Source organism: Miscanthus floridulus, chromosome 3 (assembly GCF_019320115.1).
Source record: "Miscanthus floridulus cultivar M001 chromosome 3, ASM1932011v1, whole genome shotgun sequence".
NCBI classification, from domain to species: domain Eukaryota; kingdom Viridiplantae; phylum Streptophyta; class Magnoliopsida; order Poales; family Poaceae; genus Miscanthus; species Miscanthus floridulus.
Genome location: NC_089582.1, coordinates 148,769,530 through 148,785,179, shown reverse-complemented (window position 1 = coordinate 148,785,179; position 15,650 = coordinate 148,769,530). Strand labels below are relative to the sequence as shown.

The window sequence follows — 15,650 nt, the reverse complement described above, 5'->3', positions numbered from 1 at the left end:
GCATAGACTTATCAATGATTGCTAAAGTTTTTTTTTAATAATAGCACACAGAAAAGTTAGCTATTCGGTAACACAGTTATTCTATTAGAGAAGCTAGCTATTCACATGCCAATCAAAGTTGCATTCAGGCTTATGCCCCGGTGCCAAATAAATAACTTCAGCAAACATAATATTTTATAGCTGTACTGTTATATACGGCAAGATGGACTTATAGCACATACTGCAATTTAGTACCATATTATTTAAGAAAGCAAGATGACCAATCAACATTACAAAAGGATATTCCAACAAAAATGTGCCATGCCGTCACGGAGATTGGGGAAATCAGGATCACCTGCTTACTTGGCTGCTTCTCCCGTTTGGCAGCTTGAAAGAGCAGCGTCAGGCACAGGAACAGCACGCTGCCACGGCCCACGGCTCAGCCTCGAGGCGTTTTCACCGGTCTGGACCCCAATCCAAGAGGCAGCGGTAGCCGAAGCCTGCAGCATCTGGTGTTAACACAAAAAATAGACAGGCAGACGGATCGACGGACAACAGGAAGCGAGGCGGCGGACCTTCAGTGAGATGGCGCACTAGACGGCGAGTCAGGGGAGGAGCATGGTTGCTTGCATGCCTCCATGAACTCCATCCCCTTTTCCCCCTCTCAGATCCGAGCACGAGCTTCGCCACTGTGGATTTCCACCGGTCACGCCAGGCTGCGCACGGGACCACGCGAGAACGGCTACACCAAGCCTTGCGACGGACTGCCGAGTAAGAACAGGACGGGCCTGGCGCGTACCACGGCGGTGATCTCACGTACTCCTCTGAGAACGGTGGCCGCAACACCGCGCCGCCCTGAGCTTGACGAGGAGCGGAGAGGAGGCCGGCCCCGGCAACGGGACTTGGCCGGAGACGACCGAAGGCCGGCCATGGTGCCTTGCAGCCTCCCCAAGCCGGAGGCGATTGGAGAAGGCCCGATCTACGACCTCCATGGCCGGATCTATGTCGGCGCAATGCAGATCGCCGGCGGCGGCGGCATGCTATGGCGGCTGCTCGAGACACTAGGAGACTGGTGAGTGGTGGTTAGGGTTGGGTTCTCAGACTCCTGAAACGTGGGGTGGAGGAGGAGCGTCTGAGGAAGTGCGGCGGCTGCGGGGAATAGAGAAATGAGAGGGAACGGTTAGGGTTCTCGACTTTTATTCCTATCCTGATGCATCTTGACCATCGGTTTTCATTCAACGGCATAGGAGCGCGAGTGACATCGGGCTAAGTGAGAAAGGCCCACTTACAGCGTGATTTGCTGGAACAAAAAAGCCCAAGAGCCGTAGCAGTACACCTATGAATTTTTTTTAAATAAAAAAACACTCAAATAATATAAACTGAAAATTAACTTTGCCGAGTGTCGATAACCCAACACTAGGCAAACACTATAAAAAATAAGTTTGCCTAGTGTCTTCCATGAGACACTAGGCAAAGAGGCCAGTTTGCCTAGTGTCTAGCTGGCACACTAGGCAAACTTATTTATTTTTTTTCAATTTTGGTCTTCAAACTTTTTATCGAGCCTCCCTACATAAAATGAGACTACATGTTGAAAGTTGGCACAATTTTATGAAAATTTTCTATATTTCTTTAGTTTATTTAATTTCTTTGAATTTTTTTGACAAATGCAAATTTGAACGGCAAGTGTGTCGAATAATGGCAATTCATGAATGCAAAAATGATATTAATGTTAGTAAGTGTTAGTTGAGGCCGTATCCAGAAACAGACCAAAAATTTCACACATCTTCACGTCGAGACATGACCACGAACTTGCGAGCAAATAGTTTTTAAATTCTATTAAATGAAAACGGAGTCTGAAATTCATGAAACTTGTCGACAAGTCAAGATATCGCATGCGGGTGCCATGATAAAAATTTAAAAAGATTTCAAGCACATCGTCACGTATGATGCTTAGAAACCCTAACATCTCCACATACGCGACGATGTGATCATGTGGAGATGTTAGGGTTTCTAAGCATCATATGTGACGATGTGCTCGAAATCTTTTTAAATTTTTATCATGGCACCCGCATGCGATATCTTGACTTGTCGACAAGTTTCATGAATTTCAGACTCCGTTTTCATTTAATAAAATTTAAAAACTATTTGCTCGCAAGTTCGTGGTCATGTCTCGACGTGAAGATGTGTGAAATTTTTGGTCTGTTTCTGGATACGGCCTCAACTAACACTTACTAACATGAATATCATTTTTGCATTCATGAATTGCCATTATTCGACACACTTGCTGTTCAAATTTGCATTTGTCGAAAAAATTCAAAGAAATTAAATAAACTAAAGAAATATAGCAAAATTTCATAAAATTGTGCCAACTTTCAACATGTTGGTCAAGGTATAGTAGGAAAGCTACAGAAAAAAATTGGAAGCTAAAATCAAAAAAAGAAAAAATATTTTGCCTAGTGTCTCTGCAAGACACTAGGCAAACTGGCTAGTTTGCATAGTGTCGTCCGGAGACACTAGGCAAAGTTCTAATTTTGCCGAGTGTTAACGGAAGACACTCGGCAAAATGGTAATGGCGGTTGCCCTCCGGCAGCCTTTGCCGAGTGTGATGGTATGCCTAGTATTGACACTGGGCAAAATGGTCATTTACCGAGTGGATTTCTTTGCCTAGTGTCGACACTCGGCAAATCGTTATTTTGCCTAGTGCCTTTATTTTGCCGAGTGCTCCGGGGTCTAACCCTCGGCAAACAAGCTCTTTGCCTAGTGTCTGACGATTGACACTAGGCAAACCATTAAACACTAGGCAAATCTCGGTTTTCCAGTAGTGATGGTGGTCTCGTATAGTAGAGAGATTTGCAAAGATTACATTAGTCTCTAGTGATAATAAGAAGTTAGGACACGCATGCCTTAATTAGGAGAGAAAAATGGACTCCAAGATGAGGTTACTTTTCGTTAGATGATCGATTATGCATGGACACACTACAAAAACGATTTATGGCAACGCTTTTCTTTTTTTTAGGGGCGGCTCTATATTGAGCCGTCTCTACAAATAGTTGCCAAATGAGCCGTCCTTATAAATGGATTTATAGAAGCGGCCGGTGTTATCAGCCGCCCCTGTAAATAACCCGATTTATAGGAGTGGCTCTATATCCGACCACCCCTACAAATAAGATTTGTAGGGGCAGCTCAATGTTGAACCGCCCCGACAAATACACGCCCGTTATTAAAAATCGGGAAAGCCCTGTAGGCTGTACTGCCGCTCGAGTATGACCCGGCCAGTCCAGGTGGATGGTGCCTGCCGCTGTGTGTCTGACGGTTTTGTCATATATTTATTTCAAAAGGAAACTCATATGATGGACAAAAGAGCTGGTTGATACATGACACATGACTTAAATGGCTAGCAACTTATACTGTGTGAAATTGAGGTCGCCCTTTCATCTTGATTTCCTTGCAGGTGGCAAATAATCAGTGCTACTTGTGCAATTATTTCATTATCTGCCATACTTGAAATCAAGATTTTTACTCTCTATATCCCTATATCAGGTTGTTATAAATAATCAAATAACAATTAGTGTAGAAATTTAGAATTGTGATATCGCTTATCGCGTGCCATCTGCTTATATATCTGCAAAGTTTGTGGTGGCTAGTGCACACTGGTCACTGGAGGACTGAATTTGACAAGTGAACGGACCTGTTTAAGGCCAGGCTGAGTCAAACCGAACAAACAGTTTGAATAGGGACACTTCGCCCTGTAGGCGGCAGGTGTATGGTGCAGGTGCATGCATCCCTGTCACATCAGCTAGCCCCTGAACCCATATATGCATGCTGGTTGTCGCACGCTCCTACGATACTGACAGATCCATTAAAAATTAAATACTAAAATTTAAATTTTATAAACGATTTCGGATAGAGAAACAACCAAAATAAAACTTGTAGATCTCGAAAAGTTATAAAACTTTGTAGTCGATAACTTTTTGATTTAAAATCATCTTGTCAAGGAAAACTACGTTTGAATTTTCAAAAATTTAAAATTTTAATTTTTTAAACGACCTCGGATGGACAAACAGTAAAAATAAAAGTTGTAGATCTTGAAAAGTTATAAAACTTTGTAGTTGATAACTTTCTCATTTGAAATCATCTTGTCATAGAAAACTACGTTCGAATTTCTCAAATTTAAAATTCAAATTTTATAAGTGACCTTGGATGGAGAAACTAACAAAATAAAAGTTATAGATCTCGAAAAGTTATAAAATTTTGTAGTTGACAACTTTTTCATTTGAATTAGTTTATGGCCTCAAACAATCAATTTATGCTCCATTTTGTATAATATGTGGGGAACCAAAATGGATTGTAGACACAAGTGAACTTGAGGTGTAGTGGTAGAGAAGATAGCGCGCAAGGGAGAGGTCGTGGATTTAAATGCCGGCCGACGCAAAATGTGCAAAAATCTTGAAAAAATGCTACAATCATAAAGTGGGGTGTGTGTGGCTGCCGGTGGGGTCCTCGCCGGATTAAAAAAAAATTGCTATTTTTTTTTGCTTCTTTTTCGTGATTTTTGGAAATTGATTTGTAGGAACGACTCAATATCCAACCACTCCAACAAATCAATTTATAAAGACGACCTGAAAACCACCCCTACAAATGGCAAACCGCTCCTGCACACTATATTCACCCACCCCTATAAAACTTTTTTTTTACGTAGTGACACGCGACATAAATCCATGGTGAGGATAGACCCCACCTATTTTTTTTATTCGTTACTTCCTGTATCCGTTACTTCCTGCTAGGAGGACCACGTCCATTCAAGCAACTAGACAACAATACCATGTATTGTGTTGGTGGTAGAGATGTGAGCCTTAGAGTAAATGAGAGAGAGAGCTAGGTTTGCGATGAGCATAGGTGATGTCTCAGGCATTCCCAATAATGCTTACATGGACCATAATTTTTTTGCTAGGGCTAACACCGACTGTTGTCAGCATTATTGCGTCTGCCGTAATAAGACCTAGCCACTACTACACAACAGGGATATTGTATCACTTTTTTGTAACATATTAGTCAATGTGTTACAGTAAAAGTTTATTGTAACACAAAATAGTGTGTTACAGGCTTCGATTGTAACACAAAACACATTTTTTATAAAAATGTGTTACTGACAATAATTATAATAACACAAAATTAATATTACAAGCAAAATGTTACAAAAGTGTGCTACGTTGTAACACATGAATAGAACATATATAAAATATGTTACAAATACATGCCCTGTAGTAACATAAAATAGTGTTACAGTCCAAGTGTTACAAAGAATGGAGAGCAATCGTCCCTTAGGTGCTTCGCTCGCTTCCTCGCGCTTGTGCACGCGCGTCCCCACGTGACGGACCCAGACATACACGAACCACGCACCTGTTTGCAAGCTTTGCCTCTTCGCGAGAAAATAGCATATTTGGGATTGCAATCGTCTGTAGACCTCAAACTCCATTCGTAGACTTTGCAAAAACTAGGCCTAACATTGGACGCTTACTTTTTTTGCTATTATGTATATTTTCTCCCTTTTGTAGTATTTCTCCATATATTTCTATCTGTTCTTTTGCATGTTATGTACTGATGCGTAGCACCGTGTCCTATATAGGGCAAGCAGGTAAGCGGGCAGGCTAAGGCCGGCTAGCCGCTGCAGGCTCGTAAGCTAATCGTCGCCACAGCCGCCGAGCATAAATTTTTTTTATGGAATAATGAGCAAATAAAAAATCCAAAATATTAAATACAATAAAAATTCTAGGCATATGACACAATAATAAACACAATAATCATGAGTTGATCTCACAAATCCCCGAAGTTCGCATAAACAAGTTCATCTCACAGAACCATAATTTTGTTCTAAACGAGTTCCATCACATATTAAATAAAATTCTAGATACATCTCATCACAGATAAAATCATTTATCCAATATGTAGCCTTCCCTTTAGTGTCATCATCTTTGGTGCAGACGACATCCCCGCAGGACTACTGGTGTCAGCTTGTGAAGAATACCCTCTTCTAGTATGAACACAAGCCGGCTGCACATAAGTATGGTACGACAATTAGATGTATGATAAATATTATAAAATATTATTGTATGGTAACAATATTGTCATGCAGTGTCTTATAATTGTACACCTACGTAAAAATTAAGAAATGATGTTTTTCTCTAAGTTCACAGGTACAGTCTCAGTGTCTTATCCATTGAACAAATTGTCATTATAGTAAGAATTCAATAAATTCAACAAATGAGCATCCACAATAAGAGTCACGTACTGCACCTCATGAACTATGATTGGTCATTCAATCCATTGCCACCAGCATCTGCAACATCACTAGCATCCACCGTGGTTCCCTCAATGTCTCTTCTTGCCCATTGATGTCTTACAGTTGCATTATTGAACATATCTTCAAGGTGTGTGACATGGAATGGCTCATTTTCTACATCATCTTCCCATTGTTCACAACCTGTGTCATATATATCTCTCGGTTTCATCTTTGTGACTACAGACCACCCAGGGTTTTCTTTGTCGTCAGAATAAAACACCTGGTCAGCTTGGTTAGGAAAAATGTACGGTTCATGATCAATCTTTTCTCCTGTGTGTATCAGGTGTGAGAAATTAACAAGTGTGTAGCCATACTTGTCCTTCTTTATTCCTCTTTTGGAAATAACATCAACCCATTCACATTTGAAAAGTACCACAGAAAATTTCCCAGAGTAGTTAAGCTCAATAATATCAATTATCCTCCCATAGCAAGTCACATCACCTAAAACTGGCCTGCCATCACTTGCACTGGCATAACTTGATGTTTTTGCAGTTAGCACTACACCACTGTTTTGTGTCACCTTATCCAACCGTTTAGGCCTAAAACGGAAACCACGAATGTTGAAAGCACGGTACCTTTTTGCAGCTTCAACTGGGCCACGAGCTAGCCACCTAATGTCATCTTTAACATCATGAATGTTATTTTCACTCTCTAACTGCATTATCTGTACAATTATACACAAGTTTAGTTCTGCATGTTAGTGCTACAAGTAAAGCATTTTGAGTTAAGGTACTTACATGACTTCTAAACCATTGATGGAACCTCTGATTTTGGATGTTCTCAACATTTCTATGGCTGGCTCTATGTCCAGTTCCTTTTCCGATGATCTCTTCAGCATGAGCTCTATAATTTACATGTAGGAAAATTTATGGGAGGCAAAAAAAATTATGTTTACAATTTTGAGATATTACCTAAGGTATGGATCGACATCAGAACAATTGAATAGCGCATATCTATGTGCTTGTACTTTAGCCAAACCTCTCAGGACATAACTACTTGGCTTTCCAAGTGGTTTCCCAGGATGAGGAAAAAGAGTTGATGCATGTCTAGTAGAACATCCAAGTGACTCATCATTCTCGTCATTCCGTGAAAGCCTATTAGACAGGGTCTGAAAACCATCAAGAAATGTTGAACAAAAGTGCATAGCCTCTTTTGCCAGAACTGATTCTGCAATGCTGCCCTCTGGACGAGCTTTATTTCTCACGGTTGACTTCAAAACACCAAGGTACCTGCACAAACTAGTATAAATTAATAAAAACGATAATTTAGCATGCAAAGAGAAGGTACCAAACATGGCTCTTAGATTTTTATAAGGAGAACATACCTTTCCACAAAATACATTGACCGATAACATATAGGACCACCTATTTTTGCCTCTGTTGCTAAGTGAAGAACAAGATGCACATTGATAGTGAAAAACCCAGGCGGGAATATCATTTCCATCCGACATAATGTCATTATGATTCGTTCTTCTAACTTCTCAAGTTCATTGATGTGGAGAACTTTTGCATTCAGTTCTCTAAAATATCCACACAGATCAAATAAGACTGGATATAACTTCATCTGGAAGAAGACCTCTCAAAGCAAGTGGCATAAGTTGTTGCATTAGTATGTGGCAGTCATGACTTTTTAGGCCTGAAACTTTTGGTTGATCAACATTTACACATCTAGAGATGTTACTAGAATAACCATCTGGAACTTTTATGTCACGAAGGACTTTACAGAATTGTTGCTTCTCCTCTTTAGACATGCTGTACAAAGCAGGAGGCAAGTAATACTTACCATTAGCCTTTTTTTGTGGATGTAGATCTGGCCTGATGTTCATTTCTTGCAAATCTTTCCTTGCCTGTAGGTTGTCCTTTGATTTGGCATCCATTTCTAAAAGTGTCCCAAATATATTTTCACACACATTCTTCTCTATGTGCATAAAGTCAAGATTGTGCCGTAGCAAATTATACTTCCAGTAAGACAAAGAAAATAGGCCACTAACACCCTTCCAGGTTTTAGACTTCTCAAAGTCACTAATTGATTTTATCTTTTCCAAAAGAGATTCTCCAGAATAAGAAATAGGTCTGGACCGATGCTCTTCGGTTCCATCAAATGAACTAGCATCATAACGGAACTCATGGTCAGCGGGTAGAAATCGTCGGTGTGCCATGAAACATTGCTTGACACCATGTTTCAAGCGCCTTGAACTTGTTTCATCATCACAGGACACACAACCCAGCTGTCCCAGAACACTGTACTGTGCCAGTATCCCTGTCCCAAGATAATCACTCACAGTATGCAATACTGTAGCATAAAGTTGAAATCTCTCATGTCGAGATGCATCATATGTAGACATACCAGTGTCGAACAACTCATTTAGCTCATCATAAACTGGCTGCATAAATATATGGAAGTTCTTTCCAGAGTAACCAGGAATTATTAGAGTGAGCATAAGAGAAGAAGCTTTCATGCATAACCATGGTGGAAGGTTGTATGGTACTAATACAACTGGCCAACAACTATGGGTAGAATTGCACTTCCCAAATGGGTTAAAACCATCTGTTGCTAGTCCAAACCTCATGTTTCGAGAATCTGATGCGATGTGAGGGTGGAGGGAATTAGTCATTTTCCAAACCTCTGAATCAGCAGGATGGCGCAAAGCACCATCCTTTGTACGCTCCTCATCATGCCATCTAGTTAACTTGGCTGTTTCCTTGTTCATAAAAAGCCTTTTAAGTCTAGGTTTGATTGGAAAGTAACGCAATACCTTGTTTGGGGTTGCCTTTCTTCTTTCCTTTTTTGTCAATGATGTTTCATCTGGCTTATTTTTCCATCTTGAAGCTTTGCATTTTGAACAGAAGTCATCATCTTTCTTGTCTTTCCAATAGAGCTGACAATTATTTGGGCATACATGAATCTTCTCATATTTAAGGCCAAGCTTTGCAACGATCTTTTGAGCCTCCACGAATGTTGCAGGAATATTTGAACCTTTTGGGAGAGCTAGCTGTAAGATTTGAAGTAGATCATTAATTGATTTATTGCTCCACTTGTTGGTTGATTTCACATGAAACAATAAGACAAGGAAAGAAAGTTTTGACAGCTCACATCCTTCCCATAAAGGTTCATCAGCAGCCCTAAGCAAATCAAAGAAAGCTTCTGTTTCCGCATCTGGTCCATCTTCAGGGGAACCAGATGCATGAGGTCCATTTGTGTGATGTTCAGTATCTATATATCCAAAGGTTTCTTGAACTACTTGCCGCATATTAGTGTTGAAACTTGGACGTGCTGGCTCTGAATCTTTGTTTTTCTTTGAACATGGCTCTAAATCTTTGTTAGCAGAGATATAAGATGCTGTTTCCCCATGACAACCCCATATAGTGTATCCACGCAGCATTCCATTACACAGTAAGTGCTCATACACTGTTTCTTGCGTTTGTAACCGTCTGTTGACACATTTGACACATGGGCACTGAATCTTTGCATCGGACCTTTTTCCACTGTAGGCAAACTTAATAAAACCTTTTACTCCAGCTATGTACTCATCACTTGGTCTTTCAGATTGCAACAACCTCTTAATAGCATTTAAGTCCATTAATTCACTGAAAACAAGAAATACTATCACTGCATTAGTTTATTTATCCTTGTTACGAGCGATGAAAAATCTATAATAGTAGCAATAAAGAAAGTAGATTTGGATCGTCCACCTTGTTTTAACTTCACAGGAACCACAATAGCCTTCCGATGGGACTGTCTGCTATGATTCTAATAGCCTCCTCGAAATATAACCACTGTGATGATGAAACAATTTGACTATTTCTTCAGAGGACTGCTAAAAGAAAAAAGTTTGGGAGGAGAATTACAATGAATCAGAATACTTTGCCAATATAGCATGTACAGGAAAGACTTCAGATTTCACTCACTTGGCAATGCTCTTGCAAAATGTTCGTAATAGTTTCTACAAATTTGGTTCTCTGAACTTGGACCTCTGGATTTGGTTCACTGAAATAAAATGTGCTCTAGTTGTCAGTATGAAAATATATGGCTCAGAGTTGCAGGATGCATCACTATATGCATTCAGCTATGATTTCTTTTAAAACAATTCAGCTATGTTTTCCATGATACTATAATGAATCCTATCTGAAGTAGTATAGTGTTGCCTGAAGGAGCTGTAGTCAAGGTGCTGTGTGCTGATGGACAATGCTGAAATTAATTGTAAAAAAAATCCATGAACTTTTGCTTCTTTTTCCTTTGATGATAAATGAGGAAGTGTACAGCCTGCTAATTATTGCCTCATGATGTATGCCTAGGGCAATAAGAAAATTGGATAATTCCACAAAAAACAAAGGATGTTGGATATATGGCAGCCTGTACAGATCACTGAACAAACAGTGAGTAGCTACAATTGTGCAGCTGCTAGCTTTGGCTGCTGATCTCCAATAAAACAGAGCTCTGGGTACCTACTGCCTGTTGAAAGCTCTGCTAGACCACCCCAATAATTCAGTGAGCCGTTATTCACTTCTGAACATGGAATTCAACCTATTTTGATTGCTTGCTATTTCTGGTCAGCTGGATAATCTGAGTTTGTATCTAAAGTTTGAGACTTGAGTGGCTTAGTGTTTGGCCAAATTAGTTCTTTTATGTGTTTTCTTTGGAGCTATGAAGACCAAGATATATGTGATTCTTTTTCTCTAATGTTGTTTTTTGTTTCTGATCTCTATGGCCTGTTTCAGTCCAATTAATATTTTAGCATGCTAATTCTAGCAACTACTAACACACCTGTCAGTAAGAAGTTCATCTGCCGAGAGATGTGCATTGACCACTTTTTAAATCTTTGTACACTAAAAATACATGATTTGCATTCAGAAAGAAGCTCTTCCACCATATCTACCTGATAGTGAGCAGACACGATAGGCTACAGTAACTGTATCTTTACTACCTCTTGCATTCGCTTTTAAGTAGGCTATTATATTCCACAGATTCTTCATATTCTTGAGAATTTTCAAAAAAAAATGGTGGACAGGAGGGGCCCGACCTGCGTCCGCGCCAGGAACGACCGCCGGGGACGCCGCCGGGGGACGGTAACTTCCGCACCGTGGACGGCCACCGCGCCGTGGACGCCGGCCAGGGACAGCCGCGCCCCTGCCTGCACCGGGACGCCGGCAGGGAACGACGGCGTCCGCGCCGGGGACGACGACCGTGGATGGCCGCACCCGCACCTGGGCCTGGGCGGCGGCGTCCTGGGAGCTACGATGAAGGAGGGAGCGGGGAGAAGCCTGCGCCTGGGCGGTGGCGGCCTGGGACCTATGCAACGACGAGCGGAGCAAACCGGCCTGGACTTGGGCGGTGGCGGCGGCCGTTCTGCGACAAAGCCAGAGGGAATGGGAAGCAAACTACGCCTCAGATGGCAGCTAGTACAGATCCGATGGCCGAGAATCCGGTTGTTTTGAAAGCCCAAAACAACCGGTTATGCTGACATCAGGAAAAATGTTTTTAAGTGCATAATTATTTCTGAAAAATACATATTGAAATTTTATTTTAAATCCCTCAAATTTTAAAATTTATAGCTTTTTATTCCAAACTTTGTTTTCATCTAATCCCATTATTTGAGAACTTTCGGATGTCAAATATGGAACTCAAGATTTTGGGAAATGCTAGCGTCCAAGCGCGTACAAATTCGCCGCTCGGCGCGCACACCCGATCCATCGCGCGATGCTCGCTGCTGCTTTCCTTGGCCGTCGATTCGCTGGTGCCACCGGACAAGAAACACCGCCGCCCCCAGAGAAGAAGCACTGTTGCCGCCGCCGGAGAAGAAGCATTGTCACCGCATAGGATTTTGTTGAGGAGGTCGCCTTAGTTTGCCATGGCCGCATCAAGAGAGGAGGAAGGGGAAGAAGGTGGTCGTCACCAGCGGTCGGAGGTGGTGGAGACTGGGGGCAAGCTTAGGGGCACTAGATATAGAGCTGGAGAGAACCGAGCATAGCTTGGATGGCAAGAGCCCGTGGTTGGTCCTGGCTTAGCTACCTTAGACGTGGATATGCCACATTCGTCGTCAGGGTGACGTGCTCGTCACGTTCGAAGACAAGGTGACAACTTCATATACCTCTTAGCCACGTCCAGTCTCTTCGTATAGGTGTAGATCTAATTTGCGCACTAGGTGTGTTTGTGAGTGTGTGTGTGCGTTTGTTGTGGTGTGAGTTGGTGCGTGAGTCCCGGATACTACAACTTGCACATGAAGAGTTGAGATCTCAAAAAAAATATGGAGTCGGACGAGGTGAGGAGGTGGACGGAGAACAATGTGGCGCCAGTGGCGGGGAAGACGCGAGGAGGAGAAGACGAGACGGAAGGTGTGCAGAATGTATGGAGCCGAACGGGGCGAGAAGGTGGAAGGGGAACGACATGGCGCCAGTGGTGGGGGAAGACATGAGGAGGAGAAGACGAGGGGGAAAGGTGTGCAGACCGAGCAACTTTCACCTGCACGCGTAGGCATTATCCTGGATGAAACCATATGCTCTATAGCCATAAGTGAAAGTGTAGTGGTAGTTAATAATACTCGTTTCAAGAAACTATTTTTCATTAATATTTATCATATTAATAATAGTAATATAATTGGTCACATTAATTTGGTGCCATTAGTTATATAAAAATTCATTTATGTGTTAATGTAAAAATTAAAATTATTATTAGACATTAGTTTAAAATACACTAATTTGGTACATATTATTAATATTATCACAAAACTAATATACGTGTCATTATTAATATTATCACAAAACCAATCTAGAATCAAGAGACATGGAACATTAGTTTCCCTAAAAAAAATAGACAAAGTATTTCCCACCAAATTTTCCCTCCGAACAATACATCTGCCGCCAAACAGATGCCCCTCTCGGTGACTCAGTCGTATCGAATAATTGAATCTAGCTGAAAAAACTCCAACTCCCTCCTCATTTCCACGAACTGAGTAACTGACCGCAGCTCCAAGGCCGGCGGTGGCGAACGGGCTCGACGGAGGCGAAGTGGCCAATTGCCGGCCGAGCGAGCGCGTCGTCGAGTTCGCCGACCCCATCAGAAAGAGAATCTCGGTCAAGCAGAGGACCGACCACCGGCAGCTGATCCATGCTCGTGGCGGCCGGATCAGTTCGTCCGTCCAACCCAGATCGCTAGGTATGCTTCTCTCCAACTCCTCGTCCGCTCCCACAATTCCCAAATCATCGGCCCTCTTCACAAGCGGGCCAGTCAGCGAACGGAACCCTGTGCCGCTCGAGGTACCCGATGCCGATGTCCTAGTCTCCTACTGCCTTATCGCTCCATGATCATTGCCCTAGGCATACAAATCCCTTGGGCCTCATCCTATAGGTAGTATACACTAGAAGTATAGGAATAAAATTTGTCCAAATTTTTGTTCCATTGTTTGGTAGATTGCTTCAGATATGATAATTCTAGTTGGTTGCGATGTTTGACAAATGGTTATCCATTAGTTAATTGGCAAGGTTTGATAAGTAAAATCAGTTTTCCACAACTCTGAATGTGGTTTCAGTTACAGTTTCACAGTGCCCATCTTCTGAATTCAAAATCTTTAAAACCAGTGATCTTTTGATGATGGTCCCTTAAGCAAAGATGGTGAGCTCTTGTAGATGACCAACTTTTCTTAAGGCCGATCATCTTGCTGTTTTGCGAAATCAGGAGAAAGAGAGAGAGGAAGAGGGCTGTTTCAGTTGAGAACAGTAGCAGCAGCAAGCAGCTGCCACGCAGCAGCTTCACCGTCAGCCACCGCCCTCCAGTGCCGCGCTCGCGCACGCTTCCACACAGCTGCTTGCGTGTCCGAGCCCAAGCAGTTCCCGGCCACCTTGAACCCGCCGGCAAAGTTCGTCGCAGCCGCTCTGTCCCTGCCCTTGTAAATTTAGTCTGCACAGATCAATCATTTTGGTTCTGTAAAACTAGAAACTAAAGTTGTGCCTCCACCTTCAGAATACTTAAATGCACCGCTTTTCACACAAAAGATATTTCAGAATCACTTTTCACAAGATTTTAACTACTGGAGTCAAGTTGGGGTAGTAGTACTGAAGGCAATGACTTGAATATGCCAGATACGCTGGGTGACAAAAGTCTGCAGCTGTATGTAGTTCTGCTCTGTTTTCCTCAACCTCACAAGTGGTATTTGCCTCATATAGGTTGTGAACTGATTGATCATTATGACAATTTATTTTGACTGAGGATGTCTATTTTACAACTCAAAAAAAATCTTGCATGTCTGGTCTAGACCTGTAGATGAATAAAAAGATTGTTCTTTCTTACATCTTGATATGTGTGCAGGGTCTAATTTATTTCTCTTCATGTAAAAATATTTTGTTGGTGCCTGCAAAGATTAAATTTTTGGCTAGTTCTGTTTTCCTGCATGTAAAATTAGTTGTTGGTGCCTGCAAAGATTAATTGTCATATTTTGCAATGGTTGGAAATTTAGCAATCTGATATTGCTATGTGCTGATATAAGGTTTCAAAATTCTATTGCCTAGTGGCATCAAATCTTTACATACCTGAGCAAAAACACAAGTATTATATATAAAGCTAATATGCCATCCTTTTGACCATTCTATCTGAACCGTAGCACTTCACTTGTTCTCAAGCTCCAAGTTCAAATAACATTACATATATGCACTTTAATCTAATTGTTACTCTTCTGTTATCTTTATTCTTAATTTTCTATTGGTACTATATTTTATTTAGATTGTGCAACCATGGCGGTGGATAATTGGACCATAAATCTTGAATGTGATGGGGCACCTGAAGGAGAGAGACATGTGAAAACGGAAATGGACAGAGATGTGATATGCTACTGGAACCTGATTGATTTGATCAAGGATCATGGATACTCATCAGTTGACTATCTATACTACAAGCGAAAAGATAGCTTGGTTGTACTAGAACAAGATCCTGAAGTGATGAAAATGCTTAACGAGTGTGAGAGCAAAAAGATGGTTAGCTTGTTTGTGACAAAGGACAGACTGGCCACTTTAGCGCCTACCAAGTCCAACAAAGAACCATCCAAATCTAAACCAAAAAAAACTAAAGGTATTAGAATGAACATATAATTTTACTCTTCTGTATGTATATCTGATTATTCAAGTACAACTTAACTATTCCATATCATGGTAGTTATCAATGATTTATTTTCATCCAAGATTAGCCTATTCAAAATTTGTTTAGCAGGAAGAGGAGGTACAAAGAAAAAGAAAGCATTAAATTTAATGCATACTGAAGCACTATATGCTAACGAGGTTGAGCAGCGCGATGATGAGAACCAGAACACATCAGGTACAAATGTAGTTAGATCAATCTCATTCAT

The 15,650-nt window shown here is 41.4% G+C and overlaps 1 pseudogene; it reads right to left on the bottom strand.

Moving 5' to 3' along the window:
- Window positions 1–6,281: 6,281 nt before the first annotated feature.
- Window positions 6,282–9,899, bottom strand: LOC136544686 (uncharacterized; annotated as a pseudogene).
- Between the last annotated feature and the right edge of the window lie 5,751 nt (window positions 9,900–15,650).